The 27,973-nt window shown below is 40.3% G+C and overlaps 1 protein-coding gene across 15 annotated transcripts in view; it reads left to right on the top strand.

Moving 5' to 3' along the window:
* Window positions 1–27,973, top strand: part of CSGALNACT1 (chondroitin sulfate N-acetylgalactosaminyltransferase 1) — a 390,272-nt gene that overhangs the window by 206,852 nt on the left and 155,447 nt on the right. Inside the window, exon 5 of one of the 15 annotated variants that reach the window (XM_064272748.1) lies at window positions 1,927–2,005. The exons of 12 other annotated variants lie outside the window; for them this stretch is intronic. The gene's annotated coding sequence lies outside the window, so the exon portion shown is untranslated. Of the gene's footprint in view, window positions 1–1,926; window positions 2,006–26,462; window positions 26,910–27,973 lie in introns of those variants that run through there. 2 more of the 15 variants (XM_023551059.2, XM_023551060.2) reach the window with 2 other exon arrangements.

Genomic DNA, 27,973 nt, shown 5'->3' with positions numbered 1-27,973 from the left:
AATCAACTTAATGGCAGTGAATTTGGTTTTTGGAGCCCTGGTGGTGCAGTGGTTATGAGCTTGGCTGCTAACCAAAACGTTGGCAGTTCAAACCCACCAGCTACTCCTTGGAAACGCTATGGCACAGTTCTGTTCTGTCCCATAGGATTGCTATGAGTTGGAATCGACTCTACAGCAATGATTTTTTTTTTTTTTTTGGTAAGGGGGAAAGCAAAAACAAAGAGGAAAGTCTTGCCTCTTGAAAACTGTGGTATTATCTGACCCCTTGGTTGGAAGGTACCTTTTAATGGTCCCTTATGTAATGCTGGGGTTTTTGTGGCCTTGCCACTCTCTAGTAGAAGGACAAAGGGCTTCTATAGCATCATCTTTACATAAGGAGGTTCAGAAAGATGGGTAGCATTGCTGAGAGCGTGAATCTGCCTGGCAACTTTATTCCAAGAAATTTAGTGATGTGTGCACAGTCTCATTTTAATTCCCAATGTGGCTGTTATTACTCATTTAGGGCTGATGTTTGTTTATATGGGGACCAAGTTCTGAAGTGCTGAGTTGTTCGGAGTTGCATCCCAGGTGGGGAGATGTGGCCAGCAGTATCGTTATCACCTGATTCTAAACTAGGCTACGAGTGGAATGATTTTTCAATGATGGCTATTTCTTGCACTCCAGCCCCAGTTTATAGTCAGCAAAGCCCCGAGGGCAATAAAGTAAACACATTTTGAAATGAATACTTCCACCAAACCATCCTTCCAGGACACCTCCACAGACAATAAAGGACACTTGTATCAGACCAGCGTTTCCCAAGCGTTTTCCAGAGGTTACCACAGTGCTGTGAGATGCTTTTCACAAGTGATGTTTGTGATCAAATAAGTTGAGAAGATATTGTATAATCTGTTCCTATCTGACAACGCACATTATCCCGTGACAGGTTCTAGGAGCTCAAGTAAAGAAATATGTTTTATTTAACCTAGTGGCTCGCCAGCTTTTTTCTCCACACAACTCCTCCAGCATACATTTCTTACCCTTCTCAGGAACAGCGTACCACAGACCAGCGCCCACAGTGCACTCTGGGAAACCCCAATTCTGAGTTTGATTTCTACCCCTCCCTAGCAGTGTTATACTAAGCCAGTACTTGGCAGCCTTCCATTTGGAGTTTCAAAAACCTACAGATGCCCATGTCTTCCCTCAGAGTTTCTGATTTTCTATGTCTGGGGTCATACCAATTACTTACATTTTAAATAAGCTCCAGAGGTGGTCTTATACGTACCAACCTGTTGCCATCAAGTAGATTCTGACTCATGGCGACCCTACAGGACAGTGTAGAACTGCCGCATAGGGTTTCCAAAGAGCAGCTGGTAGATTCGAACTACTGATCTTTTGCTTAGCAGCCGAGCTCTTAACCCCTGTGCTACCTGGGTGCTCTTATATGTATCAGAGGTTGAGAATCACACTGTCCTTGGAAGAGGTCTCTAAGTTCTATTTCTTTTCTATAAGGGCTGCAGTAGGTGTCTCCACTTTAAACTTCTTTTTGATGTCAGGCTTGCTTCCTGAATGGAAATAGTTTAATGTTGAAAGAAAACTGATGTGATGTTGTTATGGTTCAGAGGTCCTAGCCTCCAGGGAGCTCTCCCTGCTGTTTCTCAGCCTGGGCATTAGCATGATTCCATTGCATGTCTGGACATGCAGATTGCTGGAAGGGCATCAAACAAACAAACAAAAAACAGTTTTTGTCAAGTCGCTTCTGCCTCATAGCAACCCCATGTGTGTCAGAGTAGAACTGTGCTCCATAGGGTTTTCAATGGCTGATATATATGTATTTTTTTTTCCCCCAGAAGTACATCTCTAGGTATCTTCTGAGGCTCCTCTGGGGGGACTCAAGCTGCCCAACCTTTTGGTTAGTAACCAAGCTCATTAACCATTTGCCCCACCCAGGGACTTCTGCTGGAAGGGTGTAAGGAAGTGATAAAGAGGAGGACCACTGTTGAAGGTTCTGTTCTTGAGCTCCTCAAAGGTGGGTGCCACAGAGACCTGGAACTCTGCTTTGTCAATAAAACTGAGAATTTGGTAAAACAAAGGTTGACATGAAGTTCTCTTGGAGAAATTCTCTTTCTTATGGGTCCATATCATCTTATGCCTCATGACCTAACATTGTCTGGAATCTCTGTTCCTTGGCATCATGCCATGAGAAGCCAGGCAGGAAATAGCTCAGTAACATTAGTGGGTTTTTACAGTTACACTTAGGGAATGAACGCAGGAGTAATACGGTGGTGTGGCGCAACCCTAGGCTTCTCTAATCAATCTTACCAAGAAAGAGCCCAGGGGAGAACTTAGGCCACCGAAACCAAGTCAAGGAAATCTGATGCCGCAATGGTATGTCATAGATTGTGGGAAATGCCTGAGTAGCTAAATTTTTAATCAGGGACGAGAGTGTCAAGCTGTGTTCACATGGCCAGTGGGATGACTTGATGAAGACTGTGCCTTTTCTTCTTCAGTCACGTATGGTCATTAGCCTTGACACAGAAATTATGCCAATAATTACTAAAGTATAAACTCACATGGTAAGTAGCCCCTTCTGTTGATTTGTGGCTGAAGAAGAGAGCCTTTACTCAGTTTACATTCTCTCTGATGGCTGCTGTGAAGTGATCCGCCTAAGCGTGGGCCAGAAGAAAAGGGAATCAATTTCTGTATACTTTCCTGTGTTCCAAGCACTATTAGCTTATCTTACGTATACATTTCTCTCATTTGTTCCTTACAGTAGCCCTGAGAAATACTTAGTTCAGAGGTCAGACACTGAGGCTCAGATTAAAAAACTGTAATAATAAATTGTTCAAATTTACACAGCTAGAGAGTGAAACGGCTAGAATTCAAAATGAAGCCTACTTGATTTCAAAGTCCGCTTTGTGTTCCCCTGCACCATCCAGCTGTCTACAGCTGGTCCCCATGTCAGTGTCTTCATCACCTCTTGCTTCAGAACATCCTCTTTGCAGTTAAGCTGAATGATTCTGGTAGAAAATTCTGGTAGGAAAAAAAAAAGAGATGGCTTGTAATGGATGTCTTGCTGCTTACTATATACTGCTACCAGCCGTGGGTCTGAGAGCCGTGGGTCTGAGAGTGCTTTCTGTCACTAGTTATTCTGGGAGAGACTGTGGAAGAAAAGAGTATGGTACCGACTCAGAAGATCCACTCATTTAGCTCTGCTGAGCATATTTAGTTTATGCTCTTATGGTTTTATAGATAAACAATTGGTCTTTGAATAGGCAATTAATGATTTTCACTAGTGCCTTTGTCTTATGTTTAGAATTTAGCGGCATTAGCTGGAGCTTAACAATGGCATAAACAATTTCCTGGCGGAAATAGACTATCACTGTGTGACATAAAGCTGACATTAGCAAAATAAATATTAATCCGAGGTTAGCTGTTAGCCTGAGCATTCTCTTAATTCAAAATCCAAGCAAAGCCTCGCTCTGTCAAAAAACAAACAACTTTATTTCAGCTGTTTGACATGCTAATACGAAAATTGCCCTAGACTTGCAAAACAGCAGTATGAGTAATATTAACTGGCCCCATAACTTAATTACAGAATATCAAATAACATTGCCCAGGGAGACACATGACTAGAAGCTTCCAGGCTTAAGGATCACAGATTTCTCAAATGTGAGCTCTGGGTGGTAATAATCATTTAGTTTGACTCTCCTGTTCTACAGATGAAAAAACTGCAGAAGTGGGTGATTTTTCAAAAGTTGCAAAGCTTAAGTTTAAAATTTTTTCACTACATAGAGCTGCCTTTAATTGGAGTATTTTTAGGAAACACTGAAGCTAAGCCCTTTAATGTAGCAGACTATTAGGCTTGGCCCTATTTATGCTTCTTCTGTTGTCATTTGATTAAAATTGAACAATGTAAACATACCCCAGGGGCTGTTGACTGCCTAGAATGACAGTTGTCAGTGTTCAGCCTTATTGATCTGAGTCCTCTCAAAACCCCAAATGAGAGCAAGTGGCCCACAAAATTTGGAAGCCTTTGAAATATTCATCCAGTTGCTAAGTTACCATAGAGCAGTCATCAGGTCTTTGTTGATAGTTCCAACCCAAATGTGGAGACTTTATGGTTTCTCTTATGTAAGATAGCAGGAAGGTGACTGTTGTTGTTGTTGTTGTTAGGTGCCATCCAGTTGGTTGTGACTCATAGTGACCCTATGTACAACAGAATGAAACACTCCCTGATGCTGTACCATCCTCACACTCCTTACTATGTTTGGGCTCATTGTTGCACTCACTGTGTCAACCCATCTTGGCCAGAGTCTTCCTCTTTTTTGCTGACCATCTACTTGCCAAGCATTATGTTCTTCTCTAGGGAATGATCCCTCCTGATAACATGTCCAAGGTACATGAGACGAAGTCTAGTGTCCTTGCTTTTAAGGAGCACTCTGGTTGTACTTCTCCCAAGACAGACTTGTTTGTTCTTCTGCAGTCCATTGTATATTTGATATTCTTCGCCAACACCGTAATTCAAATGAACCAATTCTTCTTCAGTCTTCCTTAGTCATTGTCCAGCTTTTGCATGCATATGAGGCAATTGAAAATATCATGGCTTGGGTCAGGTGCACCTTAGTCCTCAAAGTGACATCTTTGCTTTTGAACACTTTCAAGAGGTCTTTTGTAGCAGATTTACCCAATGCAATGTGTCCTTTGATTTCTTGACTGCTGCTTCCATGGGTATTGATTGTGAATCCAAGGAAAATGAAATCCTTGACAACTTCAGTATTTTCTACAGTTGTCATGATGTTGCTTATTGGTCCAGTTGTGAGTTTTTTTTTCCCCTTTATTTTGAAGTGTAATCCAAACTGGGAAACCCTGGTGACATAGTGATTAAGTGCTTCGGCTAGTAACCAAAAGGTTGGCAGTTCACATCCACCAGGCACTCCTTGGAAACTCTATGGGGAAGTTCTACTCTGTCCTATAGGGTCGCTGTGATTCGGAATCAACTTGATGGCAATGGGTTTTTTTTTTTTTTTTTTTAATCAAACTGAAGGCCTGAGTCTTTGATCTACAAGTCCTCTTCATTTTCAGAAAGCAAGTTGTGTCATCTGCGTATTGTCTTTCACCAGTCCTGATGCCCCGTTCTTCTTCATATCGTCCAGCTTCCCAGATTATTTACTCAGGATACAGACTGAATAAATATGGTGAAAGGATACAACTCTGACACACACCTTTCCTGATTTTAAATCATGCAGTATCCTCTTGTTCTGTTCGAATGATGCCTCTTGGTCTGTGTACAGGTTCCGCATGAGCACATTTAAGTGTCCTGAAATACCCATTCTTCACAATGTTACCCATAATTTGTTGTGATCCACAGAGTCAAATGCCTTAGGATAGTCAATAAAACACAGGTAAACATCTTTCTGGTATTCTCTGCTTTCAGCCAAGATCCATCTGACATCAGCAATGATATCCCTCATTCCCCATCCTCTTCTGATGCCAGCTTGAATTTCTGGCAGTTCCCTGTCAATGTAGTGCTGCAACTGTTTTTGAATGATTTTCAGCAAAATTCAGCAAAAATATTAATGATATTGCTTGATAATTTCCACATTCGTTTGGATCACCTTTCTTTGGAAAAGGCACAGGTATAAATCTCTACCAGTTAGCTGGCCAGGTATCTGTCTTCCAAATTTCTTGGCATAGTCTAGGAAGCACCTCCAGAGCTGCATTCATTTGTTGAAACATCTCAAATGGTATTCCATCAATTCCTGAAGCCTTGTTTTTTGCCAATGTCTTCAGTGTAGCTGGGACTTCTTCCTTTAATACCATCCTTTCAATACCATTGAGAGTGTTCTTCCCTTTTGATTTGCTAACTCCAGGTCGTTGCACATGTCATTATGATACTTTACTTTGTCTTCTTGAGCCGACTTTTGAAATCTGTTCAGCTCTTTTACTTCATCATTTCTTCCATTTGCTTTAGCTACTCAATATTCAAGAGCAAGTTTCAGAGTCTCTCCTGACATCCATTTTGGTCTTTTCTTTCTTTGGTGTCTTTTTAATGACCCTTTGCTTTCTTCATGTATGATGTCCTTGATGCCATCCCACAGCTTGTCTGACCTTCTGTCATAAGTGTTCAATATGTCAAATTTATTCTTGAGATGATTTCTAAATTCAGGTGGGATATATTCAAGGTTGTGTTTTGGCTCTCGTGAACTTGTGTTTAATTTTCTTCAGCCTCAGCTTGAACTTGAAAAGAGCGATTGATGGTCTGTTCCACAATCGGCCCCTGGCCTTGTTCTGTCTGATGATATTGAACTTTTCTATTGTCTGTTTCCACAGATGCAGTCGATTTGATTCCTGTGTTTTCCATGTGGTGTGGTCCAGTGTATAGTCATGGTTTATGTTGTTGAAAAAAAGATATTTGCAATGAAGAAGTCGTTGGTCTTGCAAAAGTCTATCATGTGATCTCCGGTGTCATTTCTATCACCAAGGCCATATTTTCCAACTACTGATCCTTCTTCTTTGTTTCCAACTTTTGAATTCCAATCACTAGTAATTATCAATGCATCTTGATTGCACGTTTGATCAATTTCAGGCTGCAGAAGTTGGTGAAAATCTTCAGTTTCTTCATTTTTGCATTAGTGGTTGGTGCATAAATTTGAATAATAGTTGTATTAACTGTTCTTCCTTGTAGGCGTATGGATATTATCCTATCACTGACAGCGTCATACTTCAGGATAGATCTTGAACTGTTCTTTTTGACAGTGAATGCGATGCCATTCCCCTTCAATTTGTCATTCTTGGCATAATATACCGTATGATTGTCTGATTCAAAATGGCCGATACCAGTCCATTTTAGCCCACTAATGCCTAGGATATCAATCTTTATGGGTTCCATTTAATTTTTGATGACTTCTAATTTTCCTAGATTCATACTTCCTACATTCCACATTCTGGTTTTTAATGGATATTTGCAGCTGTTTCTTGTCATTTTGAGTCATGTCACCTCAGCAAATGGAGGTCCTGAAAGCTTTACTCTATCCACATCATTAAGGATGACTCTACTTTGAGGAGGCAGCTCTTCCTGAGTTGTATTTTGAGTACCTTCCAACCTGGGGGGCTCATCTCCAGCATTATATCAGAGAGTATTCATAAAGTGTTCACTGGCCAATTTTTTTAGAAGTAGACCACTGTGTCCTTCTTCCTAGTCTGTCTTAGTCTGGAAGCTCTGCTGAAACCTGTCCACTGTGGGTGACCCTGCTGATATTTGAAATACCGATGGCAGAGCTTCTAGCATCACAGCATCATGCAAACCACCATAGTACAACAAACTGATAGATGCATGGTAGGCTAGGTGACTATAGACTTTAAATAAACTGGAACTGAATGCCTGCAAATGAGCATGATTCCAAATATGGTCTATTGTAAAAGTAACTGCATTTGTAGCAATTGATAATTTTAATGGAAACTGAATGTAGTTCTTTGTTGTTATGTTTCATGTTATACCTGCTAATTACCAGAAAGGACTTGAGAAATTTGGTAGCCTGGTAAGTTGGAGAAAGATCACTTAGAATGGAATCAAATGACTTTACTTTTATTTTCATGCAAGATGCTGGTGTGGCACTATTCATACTCCATAGATTTGCATTAGATCCAGTGCAGCTTAGAACTTTTCCTCCAAAGTATATCTGTCCTTGTCAGTGATTTCCCTGAGACCTAACCTGATTCACTCCAGTCACCAGCACTTACAGCTGTGAACTCTTTTGAGGTGTCTCACAAAAAAACCTATTGAAATGGATGCCTTTCTCCAGAGCAAATGTATTAGTTGGGACTTTTTCTATTACAAGTGATAGGAAACTGAGCTCACAGTGACTCAAGCAAAAAAGGAATGTACTGACTTATATAAGTAGTCAGGGGCATCTGGCTTCTGGGATGGCTTGATATGGGGATTTGGATCTCTTGGCTCTGCTCTTTATTTTGGCTTCATTTTTAGATATTGGAAAAAGGTTACAGCATCCCTAGATATAAGTGTGTCTGAGGAGGGAGCATGCCTGTATCTCAGCCTTTCCAGAAAATCCTAAGATTGATTCTCAGTGACTTTGATTGGGTCATGTGTCCATCTCTGAACCAATCACAGGGGCCAAAAAACAAGCAAACAATAACCCCATTGTGTTGAGCTGATTCTGACCCGATAGGACAGACTAGAACTGCCCCCGTAGGGTTTCCAAGGTTGTAAATCTTTACAGAAGCAGACTGGTACATACATCTTTCTCCCATGGAGCAGCTGGTGGGTTCAAACCACAGTCCTTTTGGTTAGCAGATGAGCAGTATAACCATTGTGCCACCAGGGATCCTTCATCACAGTGGTCAGGGGGATTGGATTGCCCATCTGGCCACCTCTGGATAACGTGACTCACTCCTGTTGCGAGAGGATTTCCTTCAAACATGGACCAGAAAAAATGTTAGGTCTAGTAGATAGTCTCAGGGTCATTAAATCAAAATGTCAGGCCTTGGAGGAGGAATAAGCAACAGAGGTCTTATTTCTCCTTGACCTACATGACTGGCACTAAAACAAAAACAAATAAACACTGTTATTAATATACATTAGAGGTTTTGAATGGTCTAAGTCTTTACGTGGAAGCTTTGACCTTTTTTTTTCCCCGCATAAGTTTATTCTGTTGGTTTCTTTGAATCGCCTTCCATCTTTTTCTATTATGCTATCATTCATTAGGTCAGTATCTAAAATCACAATTAATGGGGATATATAGTCACCTGTAGTGCCTAGTAACAGCCATGATCTTTTCGAGGAACGGCTATGTGACAGGGAAGTTATGTTTTCAAGCTTCATTTTTCTATCCCAGAATTTCTGGACTCATTTGGTAAGAGAAATACTTCATACAGAGCCTGGGCTGGTAGATGATTATCATAAATATATCTTTAAGGCTTTGTATCTGAATTCTGTTAACAAAGGTGAACAATTTTATAAGTTGTTAGAAAAATCACAGTAAATTTTTGAATCTTTTGAAATTATAATGAGCTCATCATGCTTAATTATCTGCCAATAGCAGCTTTTGTCTACATGTTGAGAGCCATCTAACCACACCCTAATGATAATTCGTTTTTATTCTCTACCATAGGGGCCTTGGGTTGCTGGAAAATGAAGTTCTGAATACATGTTAGTATACTGTTGATTCTCAGCAGCAGATGTATTTTCTATATTCACCTGGGGAGTTAGAGAAGCATCAGACTTCAATGAAAATCTTTTTTCTTTATATAGTAAATGACAGATTTTTAAAACTAAAAAGAAATAAAGAATTTGCATGGCACAACTGATATCGTGTAGAACTCTGTCCCAGATTAATATAAAATTTTAGCTTTGGGATTTTAAGAGGGCATTATCTGGATTTTTATCCTTAGTTTCACTTAATAGCAAAGTGTGTGAGAGAAGCTATCAAAATTTCATGACTGAGCATAAAACTGAGTCAAGTCTACTTATCTGCTATTCCTTTCTTCCCTCTCCCCATATTGGCTGCTGCTAAGGTTTTCTCTTTATATTTGGTTTTCAGGAGTTTTGCTGTAATGGGTTTAGGTGTGTCTTCTTTGTATTTCTTCTAATGGAATTCATGGAGCTTCTTGGATCTGTGGCTTGATACCTTTCATCAATTTTGGAAAATTCTTGGCTAATATCGCTTCAGGTGTTTCTTCTATCTCATTCTCTCTTCTCTTTTTGGGATTCCAATTGCATGTGTGTTCATCTTTTTATCCATGTCTCCTGTGTCATTTAAACTTTTTTTTTGTATTTTCAATTCTTTTCTTTCTCTTTGCTTCTGTTTGGCTTTTTTTTACTGACCCTTCTTTTATTTCACTGGTCCCTTCTTTTGTTATGTCTAATATGCTCTTTAAACCATACCATCTATTGGGTTTCTAATTTCAATAACTGTATTTCCATTAGATTTTTTATATAGATTCCCAATATCTGATAAAATTGCCCGTCTGTAATATATGTTCTTCAACATAGTAATTATAGTTAAAGTAAAATTCATTTTTGATAGCTGTAATGTCTCGATCACCTGTGAGTCTATGTATTGCCTGTCTCTTCTCTGATTTTTTGGTCATTTGTTTGTGTTTCCTGTTATACTTCATAAATTTTTATCAAGTACCTAGTATCCTATATGAAAATTTGTAGGGCTTCTGGATGCTGCTATCTTCCTCCAGAGAACATGTAATTTTTTTTTTTCTGGCAAGTGGTTAGAGTAAAGCTATTCATCAGATTCAATCAATAATTACGATGAGTGGGGTGGAGTTTTAGGCTGGTCTGTTTCTTTTTGTCTGACTCCTACAGAAAAATAGCCCACTGGGAATCTCAACTGAAAGCCATAGGTATTTACCAGGACTTCTTGTCTGTGGTGGAAACCCTGGTAGCATAGTGGTTAAGATCTAAGGCTGCTAACCAAAACGTCAGCAGTTCAAATCCACCAGGCGCTCCTTGGAAACCATATGGGGCAGTTCAACTCTGTCCTATAGGGTCATTATGAGTTGGAATCGACTCAATGGCAGTGGGTTTGGTTTTGGGTTTTTTTGGTCTTGTCTGTGGTAGTCCCTGAATTCCAATTTTTGTTTCCCTTAGCAGAGTGAAAGTGCTAAAAACTCTGCTTAGATTTTGAACCTCTTATCAGCAGCTTTCTGCTTCTTTTTTCTTCTTACAACATACAGCTTTGGATTCAGTAAATGCCTCAAGTTCAAAAGTGAGCAGAATATTAGATTCATTTTTTTTTTTTTTTTGAGGTTCCCTTTTCTCCAGGACTTTGTCTCCTCAAGTTCTCATGGTACTGGTAGCCCTGATTTCAATTTTTTGTCTTTAAGCCCAGAGTCAGCTATAAGGTTTGGTCTGCAACTTTCTGCTTGGCCTCTAAGGCCGGGCCAGGAATCGATAAATGCCCTGAAAGTAGAAAGTGGTAGCAAATATAAGTCTCAGCTTAATGTCTTTTCCTTCTCTCTGGGCTCTTGTCCCCTCAAGCCTTTTTTGCCTTGCTTACTTACCAGTATCTTCAAACAGCTGTTTTTTATTTTTATTTAAAAAAAATCCAGCTTTTGTAGCTTCTCTTAATGGGGGACTTAGTCTGATGTTGCCTTATGTTTTGGAATTCTTATGCAATCCAAGCTTTCCCAATATATTTTCCCAAAAATATAGCAGTAGTATCTATTCATAACTTTGACTCTGCAAAGGCATTTAATTGTGATCATAACAAATTATTGATAACATTGTGAAGAATGGGAATTCCGGAACACTAATTGTTCTGGTGAGGAACCTGTACAGAGACCAAGAGGCAGTTGTTTGAACAGAACAACGGGATACTGCATGGTTTAAAATCAGGAAAGGTGTGCATCAGGGTTGTATCCTTTCACCATACTTATTTAATCTGTATGATGAGCAAATTATCCCAGAAGCTGGACTCTATAAAGAAGAAGAATGCAGCATCAGGATTGAAGGAAGACTCATTAATAACCTGAGATACGACGCAACCTTGCTTGTGAAAAGAAAAGACGATTTGAAGCACTTACTGATGAAGATTAAAGACTATAGCCTTCTGTATGGATGACACCTGAACATAAAGAAAACAGTAATCCGCACAACTGGGCCAGTATTATGATACACTGAGATAAGACTGGAATTGTCAAGGATTTCATTTTACTTGGCTCTATTTTTTTTTTTTATAATCAATGCCCCTGAAAGCAGCAGTCAAGAAATCGAAAGACATATTGCATTGGCCAAATCTGCTGTAAAAGACCTCTTTAAATTGCTAAAAAGTAAAGATGTCACTTTGAAGACTAAAGTTCTCCTAAGCCGAGCCATGGTATTTTCAGCCACCTCTTATGCATGAGAAAGCTGGACAATGAATAAGGAAGACTAAAGAAGAACTGACGCCTTTGAATTGTGGTGTTGGCAAAGAATATTGAATATACCATGGACTGCCAGAAGAATGGACAAATCTGTCTTCGAAGAAGTACAGCCAGAATGCTCCTTGGAAGTGAGGATGGTGAGACTTCATCTCACTTACTTTGGACATGTTATCAGGAGGGACCAGCCCCTGGAAAAGGACATCATGCTTGGTAAAGTAGACAGTCAGCAAAAAGGGGAGGATCCTCAACAAGATAGATTGACACAGTGGCTGTAACAATGGTCTGAAACATAGCAGTGATTGTGAAGTTGGCACAGGATCGGGCAGTGTTTTGTTCTCCCGAGTTGGGACCGACTTGATGGCACCTAATGTGATAATAACATCTATTCATAACAAGATTTTACTTCATGAAAAGAGGGTGTCTTAGTTACCTAGTACTGCTGTCACACAAATACCACAAGCTGTTCGCTTTAAAGAACAGAAATATATTTTCTTACAGTTCTGGAGTCTAGAAGTCCAAATCAGAGTCTCAGCCATGTTGATTGCTTCCTTGTCAGTAGGCCTGGGAGTTCTTTGGTCTTAGGCTTTTAGATGATCCTCACATGGTATCTCTCTTCCCTTTCTGTGTCTCTTCTGGTCTTTTTAGAACTCAGAAGTGATTAGATTTAGGATCTACCCTACACTGGTATGACCTTATTTACACAACAAAAGAAAAATCCTATTTCCAAACAGGACACCTCAGTAGATACAAGGGCCAGGAGTTCAACACATATTTTGGGGAGATATTATTCAGTCCATAACTGAGGATAGATGAGTACAATATATTGTAACTTTTTTTTAGTTTAAAATCATGATGCGTACTATTTTTGTTCATCCATTTAGTTTTTTTTTTTTCATTCATTACTGAACATTGTAGAAGCTGGGGCTATTGCTAGGAACTAAGTAAGCATAATCTCTGCCCTTGGGGATCTTACAGTCCAGTAGCAGAGACAGATCTCTATATTACAACTCTTTCTGTCTAAATATACGTCTATATGTATTTATAAATGGTTGTAATACTCCAAAGGAAAAACAAAGGATTACGGAAGAGAATAATAGGATAATAATTTAGACTGGGGCACAGTTTTTATAGAATGTGCCCCTTTGGCGGTGTTAGTGAACTCGGTCTTACTGACCAAATAGGAATTAACAAGGCAAAGAGTAGAAGGCAGAACTTTTTAGAAGAAACAGCATGTGTGTAGAGCCTGAGATCCAAAAACTTGATTCACATGGAAACTGACAAAATGCCAGTGTAGCTTTCAGGAGCGTAGAGGTTATAAGGGGTTTCAGGGGAGGAGGGAGCGATGTGAGATAAACTTGGAGCTGGGGCCAGATGGTGCTGAGCCCTTTACACCATGCAAAGGATTTAAGATTTTTTCCTGAATATAGTAGGAAGCCACTGCAGGGTTTTGACTAGGGGAGTTTCATGGCTTAAGATGATTACTCTGGCAGCTGTGTGGATAATGAATTAGGGATGGCCAGAGTGGAAGCAGGGAAACCAGTTGAGAAGCTATTGCAGTGGTCTGGGCCAGGATGGTGGTGGATTAGATCTGAATGGTGACAGTAAAGATGGAGCAAGTGAGTAGATTTAAGGTATATTTTGGAATTAGAATAAATAGAACTTTCTGATTAGATGAAGGGGTAAGAGAGAATGGGGCTCAAGAATAATGCCCTATTTTCTGGCATGAGCACCTGGAAGGTTGGAGGTACCATTTACTGATATGGAGAACATAGGGGGAGAAGGGATTTGGTAGGAGGATCAAGAATTCAGCTTTGAACGTATTAAATGCATTAAATATTTGAGTACAGAGGTTAAGTAAGAAGCTGGAGAAATGCACTTGAAACCCAGAAGAGATTTAGGCAGGTTTAAAGTGTTGAAAAGCAAAGATGTCACTTTGAGGACAGAGGTGCACCTGACCCAAGCCATGATATTTTCAATCACCTCCTACGTATGCGAAAGCTAGATAATGGCTAAGGAAGACTGAAGAAGAATTGATGCCTTTGAATTATGGTGTTGGCAAAGAATATCAAATATACCATGGACTGCCAGAAGAACGAACAAGTCTGTCTTCGAAGAAGTACCAGTGGAGTGCTCCTTGGAAGCTAGAATGTCAAGACTTCGTCTTATGTACTTTGGACATGTTACCAGGAGGGATCAGTCCCTCGAGAAGGACATCATGCTTGGTAAGGTAGAGGGGTCAGTGAAAAAGAGGAAGACCCTGGCCGAGATGGATTGACACAGTGGCTGCCACAATGGGCTCAAACATAGCAACAATTGTGGGGTTGGTGCAGGACTGGGCAGTGTTTCGTTCTGTTGTACTTAGGGTCACTATGAGTCGAAACCAACTCAACCTCACCTAACAACAACAAGATTTAGGCTGAAGATGTAAATCAACCATGAGAGTAGATAGACTTGCCTCAGAGGAGGAGGAAGAGAAGGGGAGTAAGTCTTCAGGAACTCCCAACATTTAACAGTCTGGTAGAGGAACTGGAGCTGGTAGAGGAGAGTGAAAAAGAGGAGACCAAAGGTTGGGACCTACCAGGAGAGGGTGGTGTCATGGAACCCAAGAGAAAATATTGTTTAAGGACGGGGGCAGTGATTGACAGTGTCAACGCTGTCAATAGATCAAGTAAGATGGGGCCTTAAAAGTGTCTTTTGAATTTGACAATATGGAAATCCGGAGTGGCCTTAGGAAGAAGAGTTTGAGTGTAGTGGTGGAGGCGGAAGCTGGGCTGAGTAATAGAGACATGGGAAAATGGAGGAAGCAAGGGTGGACAACTGTTTTGAGAAACATGACTGTGAAGGGCCAGAGAAGATACATCACACATTTTTGAGAGTCTCTGTCTCTGTCTGTGTATATTCATACACACACACACAGAGTTTATATTTAAATCCATAGATAATACAGAGATGGAAGAGCCTTTAGTCCTGTAGACCAGGATCTTTTCATTTTGCTTGTGTTAGAGTACAGGCAAAGCTACCCCAAATACAGTTACTTAGATAAAAGCTTGTTTATTTATTTACTTATTTATTCACTTAACACCCAGAGATGGTGGTTCACCCTAAATGCAAGGGAGCCTGGGAAAATAAATGTCTTCTCCCTTGGGGCAGTTGGATTCATAAGCGAGAGATTCCTAAGTATAGGAAGGGTGTACAGCAAGTCCCAGAGCATGACAAATGCCCACTACGATGTGTTATCCTAAAATCCTCTCAGCTGGCTGTGTACTGGCCTAGCTCACATAATAGAGGTAGGCTGTTTTAGCGAGATAACATTGGACATGGTGACATAGTGTGATTCTAAATGCCTGTGGCATAGTGACTAGCTAGAGGGATAGAATTCAGCGATGGCGTCTGTTTCTCACATGTTGCTTTAGGCCTCAGGGAAGGCCTGTGTGCACCACCTGTACGTGAGCCATGAAGGCTGCAGCTGATCCGGAACACTCACCAGCCATCTGCTGAGGGAAAGCAGGCAAAGGCGATGACATAATTTTTTCCACCACTCCATTCAGTGCAACCACACCTACAGGATCCACCTATCCTGCATGCCAACTATTTTATTTTTGAATTAACTATGGCAGAGGGCTGGACTCAGGTCTCACTTGAGGTGATGCCAATGGTTTTGTTCAGTCATTGGTGGTGTGATCCCCAGGGGATCTGGGAGTCATCTCAGCCACTGCTTTCATTTTACAGTTAAAGACACCAGTCTTAACTCTCAAGGCTGCTCCAGGGTCTTGCTCAGGTCCTGTGGCTGGAAGTGGCAGATTCTGGACCCAACCTGAAACCCAGGGTGCATGTGTCTTATTTGCCTGGTGTCTCCATTGCCTGGCACTGTAACCTGATACCTACTAGAGGCAAGAGTGGTGGGAGGTGCCGATTGAGATCTTTTTATGCCACCTTTCTCCCCTCACCCCCACAACAACAAAGGTAACATCCTGCTGAGAACAAAATTACAAATTTTCGTAGGCCAGATACAACTCCCGGTCTGTTTCCAGGTGCAAGAAAGGACACTAGTTTGTCAAACTTTACCAGTGAGAGACTAAAGAGGTGACCTAGGACAGAGAAGGAGGTGGGCTTTGGAGTACAATCTTTGTGAATAAAGGCTACCCCTTCACTCTCCTTCCCAAAGGGGATCAGAGAGGATAAGTGGGCTTGAGTGGTGTTTCTATGCTTTCAAGCGGAGGTGGGAGAGGCAAGAGGATTGCTCATAGAATTTGGAGGGTCTACAAGACAGGAAGACTATGCAGGTGTCCTCTGATTGGATGTCTGGCTTCTCTAGTGCCAATGGAGTCTAGGGCAGAGCACTGAGAAGAGAAGGTGTGGTGGTAGAACTAATTTCAGAGGAAACAAGGCTATTTGTTTTTAGGGGCTGTGGACTCGGCCTCCAACTCATACGGACCCCATATACAACCAGATTGGATTGCTGTGGGCCATAGGGTTTTCACTGGCTTTTTCAGAAGCCAATGAAGTAGGTCACCAGGCCTCTTTTCCTAGTCCATCTTAGTCTGGAAGCTCTGCTAAGGCCTGTTCAGCATCATAGCAACATGGAAGCCTCCACTGACAGACGAGTGGTGACTGTGCTTGAGGTACACTGGCTGGAAATTGAACCAAGGTCTCCTACATGGAAGGTAAGAACTCTACCATTGAGCCATCACTGCCCCCTAGCTTGAGCCTATCAGCAGGTGGGATAAAAAGGCCCTCAGAACAAAACAAATTTGAAGATTTTCATCATAAAACTAAAGAAAAAAATTTTTTTAGTGAAAAACTTCAAACATACAGAAAAGTAGAGAGAATAGTATATGAACTATCATGGACCCATCACCCACCTCAACAGTTATGAACATTTTGCCAATCTTGGTTTAATCTGTCACCTCCTAACTTTTATTTTCTTTATATTTAGAAAATATTTTTAAAGGAATAATTTAAAGCAAATCCCAGCCATTATTTCATTTCACATATGAATACTTTTGTATATATTTTTAACCTATAAGGACTTTTTTTTTCAAAATCATTATGCCATTGTTGTTCCTAAAAAAATTAATATTAATTCTTTAATGTCCTATGATACTGGATCCATATTCAAATTTCCCCAGTTGTTTCAAAGGTGTCTTTTTACACTTGCTTTCAAATTTATATATTTTGCATTTGCTTACTGTTTTGTAAGTTTCTCTTATGCAGTTTTTCATCTCTTTCTCTCTTTTTTTCTTTATCATTGATTTGATGGAGAAGCAGGGTCATTCGTCTTATGGCAAGTTTCACTTTCTTGACAATTGCTTCCTGATGGTGTTATTTAACTTGTTTCTCTATCCCTGGTATTTTCTGTAAGCTAGTAGATTTAGAAAAGTGATTAGATTCAGGTTCAATTTTTTTTTTTTAAGGCAAGAATATTTCAGAGGTGATGCTGTGTATATGGGGCTTTTTAAATAACAAAGGTAACTAAAAAGTTTGGAATGGATTGAGAATTGTTAAGGTTGTTTACTTCCCCAGCGGGAAAAGGGCATGATGGTGTGCAGCTATAGGTAGCTAGCAGCTCTTGGATAAAATGAATCCACTCTGTGTTTATTACTCAATAATGAGTTGAGCCTCTCCGGCTACTCTGGTTACAGAGAAGAGGTGTAATGGAATTTTAAAATTGCACTTTCCGCTAGGGATTGAAATTCAGTCGATGCAGGAATTGGCAGACAAGGCAATTTTGAGAGCACCTAGAGTATGGAGAGGAGAGAGGGCTTTGAAAAGAGAATTTTACCTGTAACCTTGCAGGGTGGGTTGGGGGTTTCAGTGGGGCTCTCTGCAGTGCCGATATCGTGACTCCTGGGGGCTGGAGGGAAACCCTGGCGGCGTAGCTGTTAAGTGCTACAACTGCTAACCAAGAGGTCTACAGTTCAAATCCCCCAGGTGCTCCTTGGAAGCCCTATGGGGCACTTCTACCCTGTCCTATAGGGTCTGTATGAGTTGGAATCGACTCGACAGCAGTGGGTTTGGTTTTCGGGTTTTGTGAGGTGGAGGGTGCAGCGCGGTAGGACTCCTGAACCTCAAACAGTGAGAGCTGGGTTGGCTGCGGCTTTTGGAGTGGCTATGGTACTGCAAACCCTCTGCCCTGCCGGAATCTGTTGAGCAAGGAGAGGCTAAGTGATGGTTGTTGGTGCACTCGAGGTGGGTGGTGCATGAGAGAGCAGCGAATCTTCTTAGGTTCTGTCCAGTAACCTGGGGTATGTGGAAGGATCCCAGGAGCAAGAGGCTGGAATTGGGTGCCAGATCCCAGGTTGCTGCAAGAGTTGATCCAGCACTGAGATGCGTCCATCCAAGTTAGGAGCATTGAGGAGAGAGATTTTCAGCAATCAGAATCTCCCCCACAAAAGCCAGAAACCTGTTGCCGTTGAGTGGGTTTCGATTCATGAGCAGCTCATGAATTGTCATAAGAATAATAAAACATGAAGTTGTGTACACATTTTATAAATAATCCTTATGAAGTATCATTTTTAGCATTTGCTGCCCAGTTTCCTTCCTTTTGCATAGAAAGTATACCTTGAAACATCGTCCACCCAAAGGGTAAAATTATTTATTTGTAGTTGTGTAAATAGAATTACTTTGAGCCACTGGAATAATTTATTCTATTTGCTGAGTTATCTTTTTTTCCTTGTGAGAAATATGTACACATAAAGTTATTTTTTTTGCTGACCAGAAAACCCATTGTCCATGTATTGCTATTTGGGCCTTCATCATTGACAAGGCTCATTTTTCAGAAGGAACTCTTGAATCTTGGTTTTGCTTTCTTGACTTCCAGTGTTAACCTGTTTTCTGAAAATTATTGTGGTTTTTCTCTTAGAATCAGTGTTAAGCCTAAGTTACTACTTTTTTTACACTCCATCATATCCATGAAGAATCAAAGAAAGGGAACAAATAAATGGCATGAATTTTAAAGTTTTCATCACTTTCATCCAGAGAGATGAAATTTTATAAATGGGCAAACATTTAGGTCTTTTGGAAAAGTGGCTCTAAGATACTATAGGGACAGGAATGGAACTCTAAAATTAAAAAAAGCCTAGGAAAACATGATTATCATTTTAAAGGGAAATATTTAAGATTTCTTATTGTACTTGCTAATGTTTTTCTGGTTGACTGACAGATTTTGCTCTTTTCAATATGAGAAAAACACTTGATGGTGGATGATTCTGTCTAGCTATTTAAAACATGAAATTACAGTGTGATAAATGATGAGTGTGCGCCCATTCACGTGGGAAGTCTGATAAAGGGCCCAGAAAAATAATCTAATGACTTGTTTGTTGGTGAAAATGAGGCCAGCAGTTTTAATCCAAATATTTGGAAATGAATCCAACTTATCTATGTAGTGCCCACAGAAAATTTACTGCATTCGTCTAAGAAATTCAGACACATCACTCACTAGCTTTTCACGCAGCCATTGTCTGGTAGCAAAGGAGGCAAAGATTTCGGTTCCCATTTTGCTGATGGACTGTAGGCTTGCTTTAAAAGTCTCTCTGAAAAGTCTGTGGGTAAAATCACTGAGGCCATTTTTCAGTGGACTTTGACCAGGAAAGTTGAAGTTAACATCTTTATCTGCATCTTTTTCAATAGAATTTCTTCAAATTTTGATAATTTTCACTTGGAGTTACTTAAAACCAAAAAAAAAAAAAAAAAAACAAACCAAACCCATTGCTGTCAAGTCGATTCCAACTCATAGCGACCCTATAGGACAGAGTAGAACTGCCACATAGAGTTTCCAAGGAGCACCTGGTGGATTCGAACTGCCAACCTTTTAGTTAGCAGCCATAGAACTTAACCACTACGCCACCAGGGTTTCCTGGAGTTACTTACCAAAAAAAACTCCTTTCTGCTTTAATCATTAACTTAAAATATGTTGAACACCTCAGTCTTAGTTATCTAGTGCTTCTATAACAGAAATACCACAAGTGGATGGCTTTAACAGTTTATTCCCTCACAGTTTAGGAGGCTAGAAGTCTGAATTCAGGGCACCAGCTCTAGAGGAAGGCTTTCTCTCTCTGTCGGTTCTGGAGGAAGGTCCTTGTAATCAGTCTTCCCCTGGTGTAGGAGTTTCTCAACACAAGGACCCTGGGTCCATAGGATGCTGTGCCCCACTCCTGGCACTTTTTTCTTGGTGGCATGAGGTCCCTCTCCTTTCTGTGCTTCTCTCTTTTATATCTCAAAAGAGATTGACTCAAGATACAACCTGGTCCTTTAGATTGAGTCCTGGCTCATTAACATAACTGTCTCTAATCTTGCCTCATTAACATCATATTGTTGTTGTTAGGTGTGACCCCATGTAGAACAGATCGAAATACTGCATAGTTCTGTGTCATCCTCACAATCATTGTTATGTTTGAGCCCATTGTTGCAGCCATCATAGAGGTTAGGATTTAGAACACATAGGATAATCACATCAGATCATAAAATGGTAGACAACCAAACAATACTGGGAATCATAGTCTAGCCAAGTTGATACACATTTTTGAGGGACACAATTCAATCCATGACAACCTCTTTGTGCAAATGCCATATTAGCCATATTAATCAGTGGAGAAAGAGATGGCAGCTGACCGTGACTCTTTCCCTGGTTCTGATTTTTGGTTGCTCTTAATTGCCTTTTGCACTTTCACCATAGATTCCAGACTTGTGTGAGGAATAATTCTCAAGTGGCCTCCTATTCTAGATTTCTATGACTCCCTATGACTAAAGTGTGCCTGACCCAAGCGTTGGTCTTTTCAATTGCCTCATATGCGTGCAAAAGCTGGACAATGAAAAAAAAAAAAAGAAGAAGAATTGATGCATTTGAATTGTGGTGTTGGTGAAGAATATTGAATAGACCATGGCTGCTGGAAGAACAAACAAATCAGTCTTAGAAGAAATACAACTGGAATGTTCCTTAGAAGCAAAGAGGGCAAGACTTCAACTTGCTTACTTTGGGCATGTCATTAGGAAAGACCAATTGCTAGAAAAGAACATCGTGTTTGGTAAAGTAGAGGGACAGAGAAAGTGAGGGAAACCCTCAATGAGATGGATTGACACATTAGCCTCAAGAATGAGCTCAAACATTTCAAAGATCATGGAGATGATGCAGGACCGGGCAGTGTTTTAGTCTGTTACACGTAAGATCGCCATGAGTTGGAGCAGAGTCAACACAACTAACAGCAACAACAGCTAAGGACTGCCTTATGTAAGATACAGGGTGTTATGGGTTGAATTATGTCCCCCCCAAAAAAACATGTGTTTTGAATCCTAACCTCTTTGCCTGTGAAGAGCAAAGATGTTACCCTGAAGACTAAGGTGCGCCTGACCCAAGCCATGGTATTTTCAATGGCATCATACGCATGTGAAAGCTGGACAATGAATAAGGAAGACCAAAGAAGAGTTGACGCCTTTGAATTGTGGTGTTGGCAAAGAATATTGAATATACTGTGGACTGCCAAAAGAACAAACAAATCTGTCTTACAAGAAGTACAATCAGAGTGCTCCTTAGAAGCAAGGATGGTGAGACTGCGTCTTACATACTTTGGACATGTAATCAGGAGGGATCAGTCCCTGGAGAAGGACATCATGCTTCGCAGAGTACAGGATCAGTGGAAAAGAGGAAGACCCTCAATGAGGTGGATTGACACAGTGGCTGCAACAATGAGCTCAAGCATAACAACGATTGTGAGGACAGCGCAGGACTGGGCAGTGTTTCGTTCTGTTGTGCATAGGGCCGCTATGAGTCGGAACCGACTCGACGGCACCGAACAACAACAACATGCCTGTGATTATAATCCCATTTGGGATTGGGTTGACCTTGTTCTGTTAATGAGAAAGGATTAGTGTAGTGTGCCTCTTGAGTCAATCTCTTTTGAGATATAAAAGAAATCAAACAAGTGAGCAGAGGAGAGATAAGATAAATGTCCAGACACATGGAGGCCTCCAAGGAATCAGAAAGCAGAAGCTGAAGAGAGAAGGACCTTCTTCCAGAGCTGACAGAGAGAGAAACCCTTCCCTTAGATCGGGCACCCTGAGTACAAACTTCTAGCCCCCTAAACCATGGGGAAATAAATTTCTGTTTGTTAAAGCCACCCATTTGTGGTATTTCTGTTATAGCAAGACTGGAGAGCTAAGGCAGAGGACTTAGCTGATAAGTGTCTTATGCATGTCAGTTGCAAAGCCTCAAGAATCAGAGGCATCTCTGTACATGCCTTATTAAATCAGTAGAAGCCTCAGGGATGGCATGAGCTACTGCCTTCAGCCCCATGGGGCTCCTTCAGTCTTAGAGTTGGAGGCGCTATTCTTTTCTGTGCCTGCCTCATTATCTCTTGCTCTCTATTTGTGTAGGGATTCTGGTTAGGGCTCGTTTTAGATGTTAATGAGGAGAAAACGGTTTCGGTTGCGACAGAATGGCTTATATACCTGTGTAGGGGGAAGAAAGAGTACGATTACTTATTTGATTTACTAAAGGATCCTTTCAAGTGTTCAGACATTCAAATTATAGCCAACAGCCAAAATATGCTTAAAGAAAATTGGCTTCCCATAATTAAAGTGATTAAAACAAATATTAAGAACTGGAAAACAACAAGCATTTTTTCTATTTACCTTTTTAATGAGGCATGAGTTATACACAGTAATGTGCACATGTGTACAGCTCAATGAATTTTTGCATATGAATATACTCCTGTAATCACCACATAGGTCAAAATATAGAACACTTCTAGCACCAAAAAAGGCTCCTGATGGCCTTCCTACATTAGTGTCCCTCCAAAAAAAGACAGCCACTATTCTGACCTCTATCATCTTGGATTAGTTTGCTTGTTCTTGAACTTCATATAAATGGCATCATAAGGTACATATTCTTGTGTCTGGCTGGGTGGTGCAAATGATTTGCACTTGACTACTAATCAAAAGGTTGGCGGTTCGAACCCACCCAGTGGCACCATGGAAGCAGTCCTGGTGATCTGCTTCTGTGAAGATGACACCCAAGAAAACCCTATAGGGCTCATTTCTACTCTGTACCATATGTAGTCTCCATGAGTTGGAATCGACTTGGCAGCAATACCAAAAACCAAACCCAGTGCCATGGAGTTGATTCCAACTCATAGCGACCCTAAGGGACAGGGTAGAACTGCCCCATAGAGTTTCCAAGGAGTGCCTGGTGGATTGGAACTGCCACCAGGGTTTCCATTGACAGCAATAAGTTTTTTTTTCCTTTCACTGTATCTGTGAGGTTCATTTATGTTGCTGCATATAGCAGTAGTTTCTGTTGTTGTTGCTCTGTAGAATCCTGTTTAGTGTCCATTCTACTCTTGGTGGACAATTTGTTTTTTCCAGCTTTGGGCTATTGTGAATAAGCTTTTCTGAATATCCTTGAACACACTTCTCTGGTGGACATGTCTGTTCTTGATTTATTAGTGTATAAATTGAGTAGGCCTATGGAAACTTGGTTGTATCAGTTTAGACTCCCACTAGCAAGTATGTAAGTTCCAGTTGTTCTGCATCCTTGCAAACACTTGATATTGTCTACAACCAACTTTTACTACTAAGAGAAATGCTAGCTCTGATTTCAAAACGTAATTTTTATGCCCTCAGAGTTCAGTTACTTGTTTTTAAATGAATTTTCAATTCACCAAGTGGTATCGTTGAGTACTAGTAAGTTCAAGGAGCCCTGGCAGCATAGTGGTTAAGAGCTCAGCTGCTAAATAAAGGGTTGGCGGCTTAAATCCACCAGCCGCTCCTTGGAAACCCAATGGGGCAGTTCTACCCAGTTCTACAGTGTTGCTATGAGTCGAAATGGACTCAATGGCAATGGTTTTTTTTTTTGTGTCCCAAGGTCTATAAGAGAATAAAACATAACTCCTCTTTTCATGGGTTTGCTATATTTTACTAGGGTGCCACCGGGAACAGTCCATCAGCAGTGAAAATCAAGATATGATAAAGTGCCATAATCGATAGTCTTTCAGACATGACTTGACAGCAGGACTGTGTCTTCAGCTAAATTGTAATGAGCATTATACTTATCTCCAGTGTCTTTTCACTTTTAACACTGGATGTCGCAACTTAGTACTTCCAGGATGCCCCACTGTGCCAACCCATCTGGCTAATGGTAGCACTGTGTGCTCTGGATCCACCTCCCTGAGAGCACTCTGCTTTTCTCCTTTACATTACTAGAATTGATCCCTCAGAATCTTGCTTATGAGTCAGATAAATTAAGTCACGGTGTTAAAATTGGATAGTGGTTTATTTATGGTACCCCCTCCTAGAAGTATTTGCATTTTAATAATGGATTCAAGGGGACATAGTGTCTTATCTCCAAGAAATTTAATCATCAGTGGTTGGATTTTTGACATTTTCAGACTAATGGAGAAGAATTTGGAGAAGTCTTTATAAATATCACGTAAACGAAGCTGTCTATTTCACCTACATTTAAAGGTAGCTCTAAAAGGCAAGAGCTAAAGAATAAGGCAACAATTTTCAAATCATTCAAATACAAGGGTGAATGAATACTATATATATCTGTTGATTTGGACCACTTAATTCAGAATCCATTGTCTGAGTAGAAACTCAGATATACTGAAGTTTTATACACCCATAAAATGCCACTTTAGATCTTATGATCCAACAGACTTCTCTGTTGTTAGGTGTAGTCAAATCACTCCCAACGCATAGCGACCCCATGCACAACAGAACAAAACACTGCCTGGTTTCTCTGTGTACTCATTAATTAAAATCTTTTTATTCTTCAGTTAATGTAGTACTTGAATGGAAATTCAGATGTTCCTTCAATGTTTAGATAAGACACGAAATAATGATAAAGATTCTGTAAATTTGATTTGAGATGGTCATCATCAGAACTAACGTTGCATTCATCAAAATCCTTATATAACACATCAAAATTCCTCTAGATTTTAGACACCAGTGTTTGAATGAGAGATATGATGATAATTATAACCAGCTTTTTTTTTTTTTTGATAGTTGGGAAATAAAATCAATGCATATACCTGAGTTAGGTTAGAAAACTCAATCAACTTGTATCAAATTCTTTGTATAGGTTTTGTACGTCTTTGTTAAATTCATTTCTAGGTACTGTATATTTTTGACAATGTAGTAAATGGTGTCCTTTTTAATATTTTATAAGTCTTTGTGCTGGTGCATTGAAATGCAATTGATTTTTTTTTTTTAATCTAGCAACCTAGTTAAATACTCTTATTAATTCTAATATTTTACCTATGCTTTCATTTGAATCTTTTACATATATGATCGCACCATCATTAAATAATGGCAGTTTTATTTCTGCCTTTCCATTCCTTATAATTTTTATCTCGTTTGCTTGCCTTACTGCCTAGGCTCAGACCTTGAGTACAGTGTTGAAGAGATCTCCGAGGGAAACTTAAAATTTCACCAATAAGTTATGATGTCTGTTGTACAGTTTTTGTAAATACTTGTTATCCGATTACGGAAGTTGCCTCCTATTCCTAGTTGTTTAGGGTTTTTAACGTGAATGAATGGTGAATTTTATCATACACTTTGTCTTTCACTCCATCTCTTTAATGGGAAGATGGTGGTACTGACTGTCATTAAGACACGATCTTTTGGATTGTTTTTTATTACCTGGGCTGAGTTCCCGGCTAATCCTCTCACCCCCTTTCCTGGCTAATTAACACTAGAAGAGTTGATATTTACAATTGCCCAAGGCTTTCTTTCTGTTCTGGAAGATGTCTGCTTTAGAGCAATGACTGGCTCCTGTCATCCCCATGCATTTTAGATTTTTGTTTTGTCATTTTTTCTTTTTTTTTTCCCAACCAGGCCTAGGCTTGAGTCTTTTCAGTATGTACCCCAACTGCATATTTTGCCATTAGCCCTAAAGGTGACCAAGTGTTTGCATTACATTAGTGAAAACGTTCCCCTGTTACTGGAGGAAGAAGTCAGAGTGTGGGTGAATTGGGGATATCATCCTCATTCTTCTGTAGGGTGGCATAAAGCTGTGGAAAGGATCTGAGCCAGAATCGAAGTACTTGGAGTCTTCCTGACTCTATCCTGGGCGGGCCTCACTATCATAAGCCTTTGCATTCCTATCCCTAGACTGAGGGATTGGCACTAACTGTTCTTCAAAGGCCATTTTAGCTCTATGAATTGATGGCTCTTTGAAGGGTGACCCTTTATCACCCTCTTTCACATTATCTCAGTGACCCTGAGGGAGTTGAGTATCTTAATCTTCTGTTTTCAAATGAAGAAACTACCTCACAGAGACATCAAGTCAGTGGCTTCAAACCATGAGAATGGAGAATTATATTTTAGATCTGATCTACAAAATGGAGATGGAATATATTTAAATTACATTTATTTGAAATGTTAATATTAAAAATTCTTTACTTTGAAATCAAAACTTTTTTTTTTTTTTTGGTAACCATAAAAATTCCTTGTTCTCCACAGCGTTCTCCTCCATGTTCTACATGATGTCTGGTATATGTTAATCAGTAACTATATATTGGATTCCTGTGGCTGCTGTAAAAAATGACCGCAAAGTGTTGACTTAAAACAATAGAAGTTTTCTGGAGCTTTAAGTTTCCGTTTTAAGTTTTCTGAAGTTTCTGGAGGCCAGAAGTCTTAAATCAAGGTGTTATCAGGGCTGTTCTCTCTTCAGAGGCTCTAGGAGAGAATCCCCTCTTCGGTGAGTAGAGCCAAGAAGACAGACTTCTAGGCTTCAGAAATGGCTGAGGTGTACAATTGTGGGTGTTCACGGCGCCCACAGCCCATGGAGAAGAGTGCAGTGAGCAGAAGTCTAGGGTGTAGGAAGAAATGTGGTTGAGGAAGAAGCTGAAAGGGGTAGGTTGGGGCCGGATTGTGAAGGCCTTTGAGTATTATGCAAGAAGGTTTAACTGTCTTTATGAGCCACCAGGAGTTAGTGACGACTATTGAGGATTACAGAGGCATGAGCAGACCTGTGGTTCAGGAGACTGGTTCCAGTGACTCTGAAGATTAAAGGAATGACTGGAGGTAGGGAGACTGCTGTGGTAAGTCATTTTACCATCCATGAATGAAGACCTAAAGTAGGGCAGTGAGAATAGGAGAGAGGAGATAGATTTAAGAAAGATTGTGGTGACGCTTGGACTCGACTCTTGACTGACAGGTGTGGAAGGTGGGTAATGGGTACTCAGAGTGGGAGCAGTTAAAGATGACCCCAGGTGAGCTCTGACTGGCTAGTTGCTTCCACATGTTGAACAGGATTTTTTCTTTTGTTTCTAATTCCTTACTATTCTGTGTTAAGGGGAACTACTTACTGAGCTGGGGGTGTGGTTTGGTGGGGGAGGGGGTAGAATAGAAAACTCTGAAAAGAGTGTCAGGCCAATTGTCTGGGCAGTTCCACGAAGCTAGAACTCTAAACCTTTAAACTAAGAGAACTAATCCCATGAGGTCTTTGGTTGTACCTAAGTATTAGCAGCAGCGGCATAATTTGCCACCTCACCCTTTTTCTGGTGTATAACTTAGTGATATCAGTTACATTACTCAAGTGTATAACCATTACCCTTAACTGATGCCAGCTTTCCCATCATCATAGACATAAACTCACTATTTCCCGGAGAATGATTTCCTCTCTCCCTTTTCCCTCCTGTCCCAGGTAACCACTAATAACCATTGGTCTCTATGTATTTACCTATTTTTATCATTCCATATAAGTGAGGACATACAGTATTTATCCTCTTGTGATTGACTTATTTCACTCAGCATAATGCCTTCAAGGTTTATCCATGTTGTAGCATGCGTCAGGACGTTGTTTCTCTTTATGGCTGAGTAGTATTCCATTGTATGTGTATGTACCATATTTTGTTTATCTATTCATCTGTTGATGGGTACTTAGGCTGTTTCCACCTTTTTGCTAGTGTGACTACTATTGCTGTGAACATAGGTGTACACATGTCTGTTCATATCTCTACTTTTAGGTGCCTAAGGTATATACCCAGGAGTGGAATTGCTGGATCACATGGTAGTTCTATTTTTAATTTTTTGAGGAATTGCCATACTGGTTTCCACAGTGGTTGTACCAGCAATGGCTAAGGGTTCCCATCTCCCCACATCC

The sequence above is a fragment of the Loxodonta africana genome, chromosome 19 (genome assembly GCF_030014295.1).
Source record: "Loxodonta africana isolate mLoxAfr1 chromosome 19, mLoxAfr1.hap2, whole genome shotgun sequence".
In the NCBI taxonomy this organism is placed as follows: Eukaryota; Metazoa; Chordata; class Mammalia; order Proboscidea; family Elephantidae; genus Loxodonta; species Loxodonta africana.
Note: the sequence above shows the minus strand (reverse complement) of the source record. Positions and strands in the feature narration are given on the sequence as shown.